We start from the raw sequence: 4,780 nt of genomic DNA on the forward strand, positions 1-4,780 counted from the left end.
ACGAATACAAGTTGTAGGAAGATTCAGCCAGCGGGATTACAAGTTAGATTTTATACGTTTTGTGTCATAGATTTTTCGTCTAGTCCTTGAGAATGAAACTTTCTTAAACAATTCATTGTGCTTTGACTAATTAATTATTTGATTAACATATTTGATTGAGGCTTTGATATTTTGTTGCTTGTAAAAGTTCGCCCCGGGTAACTTCAAATTCTGGATCCGCCACTGGTCCATGGCTACCAGGGATGAGCAGCGGCAGCAGCTCCAACCCCTGCACATCCTCTTCCTCCCGTTCTTCGCCCCCGGGCACCTCATTCCCGTCGTCGACATGGCCACGATATTATCCGCTCGCGGCGCGAGGTGCACCATCCTCACCACGCCCGTCAACGCCGACATCATCCGTCCGGCCGTCGACCGCGCCAACGACTCCTACTGCCACGGCACCGACTCCCCTTCCCCTGCAGTCGACATCTCCGTCGTGCCTTTCCCCGACGTAGGGCTCCCCCAGGCATGGAGAACCTCATATCCCTTACTCCAGCCCACGGAGCCGACTACAACTTCAAGTTCATCCAGGCCGCGCAGCTGCTCCGCGAGCCCTTCGACCGGTTCATGGCTGCTAACCGCCCCGACGCCGTCGTGTCCGACAGCTTCTTCAGCTGGTCCGCGGATGCCGCCGGGGAGCATGGCGTCCCGCGCCTCGTGTTCCTCCGCAGCAGCGTGTTCGCCCGGTGCTGCAGCGAGACCATGCTGCGCACCAACCCGCTGGAGACAGCGACGGCTACCACCGACGACGACCCTGATGACGACGCCCAGCTCGTCTCCCTGCCGGGGCTGCCGCACCGTGTCCAGCTGAGGCGGAGCCAGATGATGGACCTCAGGAAGCGGCCGGCGATGTGGGCATTCCACAAGGACAACGATGCAGCGGACCGGAGGAGCTTCGGCGAGGTGTTCAACAGCTTACACGAGCTGGAGCCGGACTACGTCGACCACTTCCGCACGACGCTCGGCCGCCGTGCGTGGCTCGTGGGGCCGGTCGCGCTCGCCAGCAAAGACATGGCTAAGAGAGGCAGCACCGACAACACGAAGGCACACGTCACCGACGACTGCCTGCGGTGGCTGGACGCAAAGCCGGCCGGCTCGGTGGTGTACGTCTCCTTCGGCACGTTCACCAGTTTCTCGCCGGCCGAGCTGCGCGAGCTCAACCGCGGCCTGGACCTCTCCGGCAAGGACTTCGTGTGGGTCATCAGCTCCGGCACAGGCACCGACGAGTCAGAGTGGATGCCTGAGGGCTTCCCCGAGCTGACGGCACGCGGCGACCGCGGCATCATCATCCGAGGCTGGGCGCCGCAGACTCTCATCCTCAACCACCCGGCCATCGGCGGGTTCATGACGCACTGTGGCTGGAACTCGGCGCTGGAGGCCGTGAGCGCCGGCATGGCGATGGACACGTGGCCGCGGTACGTGGACCAGTTCTACAACGAGAAGCTCATCGTGGAGGTGCTCAAGGTGGGCGTCAGCATCGGCGCCAGGGACTTCGCCTCGCCTCTGGAGACCCATGAGGTGATCGGCGGCGAGCTGATCGCTGGATCCATCGGGAGGCTGATGGGCAGCAGCGAGGAGGGCGCCGCCGTACGGAAGAAGGCCAAGGACCTCAGTGTGAAAGCAAGGAGCGCCATGGAGAAGGGCGGATCTTCGTACGACGACGTCGGAAGGCTGATGGGTGAGTTGATGGCTCGCCGGAGTTCCGGAGAAGTCACCCGAGCGGCGAGCTTTGGTACGCCTACCGAGCGACTAGTCTCATAACAGAATTAATTACGAGTAGTTATTACAACATGAGGTGGCAACATTGATCCAGAGGCAGCCTGAACTTTCTTCCTTTTGTACGTTGGCGATCTTGGCTACGGCAGGCACCGATGACGTCGTGGCATGTTGTAGGTCGCTACTTGCAACGTGTGCCGCCAGAAGTGTTGCTGACTGATGAAACGCCGTGGCATCTTGCGAGCAATTCAATATCGTTGTACGCTTGAAATTTCCCAAATTCTAAAAAGTGCACGCGTGCTATTTAACTGAAACGAGCACACCCGCTACGCGACAGGCAAGCAACCAGCGGTAAGGAAAGAAAAAAAAGTCTGTCGATATCTATCCTCAGCTCGATTGCAATTTCGTCGCCTCGATGCCCTTCCTCGCCGACGCGGATGCCCATGAGCTGGACGGCGTAGGCGACGCGGTCGAAGTACGGAAGCGGCAAGGCCGGCTGGTACACGGGCGTGTAGTTGAGGGACGGAAGGTGGGCAGGTCGCTGTGGGAGTCCGAGGAGCAGCACGCCGGCGGCGTCGCGGCCGGAGATGCAGCACGTGAAGTGTGGGGTGCTGGCCCGCGAGACCAAGGAGAGGGCGCCCCTGGTCATGCCCAGCAGCCCGGCGCTCGGGCCGCCGACCGGGACGAGTCGAACCCGGAAGCAATGCAGCGGAATGCCGCGCACAACAGCGGAGATGTCAGTCGCGAGCGTGCCGTCAGAGGAGGACCCGTCCGCGCGTAGGAGAGCGACACGCTGCACCTGCTCGATGCCGCGTTGCAGGCCGGAGGTGACGACAGGTCACGGGAGCGGCACTGTGCGGAGGCGCAGGGCACGGCGACGAAGGTGGTCGAGCTCCTCGGGCCGAAGGACATCACGTTGTTCCTGGCGTAGAACAGCAAGGACAGCTCGCTGCCGGTGTCGAGCACCATGGTGACGTTCTGCGGCGGCGAGCAAGACAGTGAGGCTGACGTTGTGGTGGAACCACATCTTGCTCGACTGCCATGGCAAAACTGCTCGCATAATGAATAGGTTTTTTCTCTATGTCAGTCCTTGTCCGCTACATGGTCGTGGATAGGAATCTTGGATGGGAGCCTACTTGTAATGTAATTACCACAATTCTAGAAAGAAATGAGCAGGCTTTTGCAGATTTTAGGTCTCTTTTTTCTTCTAGCAAATTATTACATTTTGGGTCTATTTGATGGTTTCGGAACATCATGAACTAGACCTGGAACTAGAACTACCATGAGAGAATTAATAACATTGATTTTCATAGTGGTTGGGATTTTTAAGACAACTTCGCGCAAGCTAATGCATCTTTGTTTGTGATGTAAACGGTACAAAAGCAAACTTAGAGCCTGTTCAATAACGCTTCGGCTTCAAACACTATCAACTCTACGCCAGAGCCAGGTCAAACGCGACGACTCCCGGAGTTGAACTCTTGGCTGCTAGGTCATGGCATATTGTAGTATTTGTGGAGTTGAACTCCCGGAGTTGAAAGAATGCTGATCAAAAGAAACTTTAGAATGATGTTAGTCATTGGAGAGTCATGATAGTCATATTAGAAAATCATTAGTTTAATAATAGTCACCATAGGCAATTTGACAACAAATTTGCTTCTTGTAGCACCAAAATTGCTCAATATAGCATCAAAGTTGCTCGAAAAAAAAATAGTTTGTGAAGGCAACTTAACATGTAATCCTAGTCAACTTGACGGTCATGATAGCCAACTTATGGGAGCACCGAGTTGATAGGTAGCCACTATATGCAACATTGCAATAAAGTGCTTCATGTATCACCAAAGTTGATAGGTAGTCATGGCAGACAACTTATAGGAAATGCTAGACAACTTGTTAGTCATATTAGGCAACTCAAAAGAACATTGGACTGATAGGTGACCATGATACATAACCCAACTGAAAGTTGCTTATCTTATTTCAAAAGTTGCCTCCCCGTCCACCAAAGTTGTCTATCTGACAAGAAAAAAAGTTCATCAAAAGAAACTTCATAGGTGGCGCTAGGCAAGTTGACGTTCATGATAGCCAACTTATGAAAGCATTGATTTGATATGTAGCCATCATAGGCAACCTAGCGACGAGGTGTGTTATGTAGAACCAAAGTTGATAGGTAGTCATGGTTGGAAACTTTCATGTGATGGTAGACAGCTTGGTAGGCAACTTATAGGTGATGGTAGGCAACTTGGTAGTCATCGTAGCCACTTCAAAAGAACATTTTGATGATAGGTGACCATGATACACAACCTAGGCGAAAGTTGCTTACTGTAATAAAAAAGTTGCCTCAACGTGGCATGAAGTTGCTTGAGATTTTTCTTCATCAGAAGCAATTTCATTGGCTACCTAAGCAACTTGAGGTCATGAAAGCCATCTTTATAAGAGCATTGAGTTGATAATAGGTAGTCCTGATAAGAAACAAGGTGGGTCACGTAGCAACAACTTTGATAGGTAGTCATGGTAGGCAACTTAAAAGTGATGCTAGGCAATTTCATAGTCATCGTAGCTAACTCAAAAGAACATTAGGATGATAGATGACTATGATACACAACCTAACCAAAAGTTGCCTCTCCGTGGCACCAAAGTTGCTTGAGAAAAAAAAGATCGTCGAAAGCAACGTCATAGTTGACGCTAGGCAACTTATATGTCATGCTAGGGCAATTTGGTAGTCATTGTAACCAACTCAAAAGAACATTAGGGATGAAAGTTGCCTACTGTAGTTCAAAAGTTGCCTCTTTGTGGCAAAAAAGTTGCTTGAGAAGATAAGTTCATCAAAAGCAACTTCATAGGTAACGCCAGGCAACTTGACAATCCTGATAGCCAACTTTATAAGAGCATTGTTTCGATACGTAGTCATGATAGGCAACCTAGCAATAAGTGCTTCATATAGCAGCAAAGTTGATAGCTAGTCATGGTAGGCAACTTACACGTGATGCTAGACAATTTGGTAGTCATCATAACCAACTCAAAAGAACAT

The 4,780-nt window shown here is 52.0% G+C and overlaps 1 pseudogene; it reads left to right on the forward strand.

The window, feature by feature from the left end:
- The first annotated feature begins 229 nt into the window (after window positions 1–229).
- LOC119320307 lies at window positions 230–1,964 on the forward strand (annotated as a pseudogene).
- Window positions 1,965–4,780: the final 2,816 nt, after the last annotated feature.

The sequence above is a fragment of the Triticum dicoccoides genome, chromosome 6B (genome assembly GCF_002162155.2).
Source record: "Triticum dicoccoides isolate Atlit2015 ecotype Zavitan chromosome 6B, WEW_v2.0, whole genome shotgun sequence".
In the NCBI taxonomy this organism is placed as follows: Eukaryota; Viridiplantae; Streptophyta; class Magnoliopsida; order Poales; family Poaceae; genus Triticum; species Triticum dicoccoides.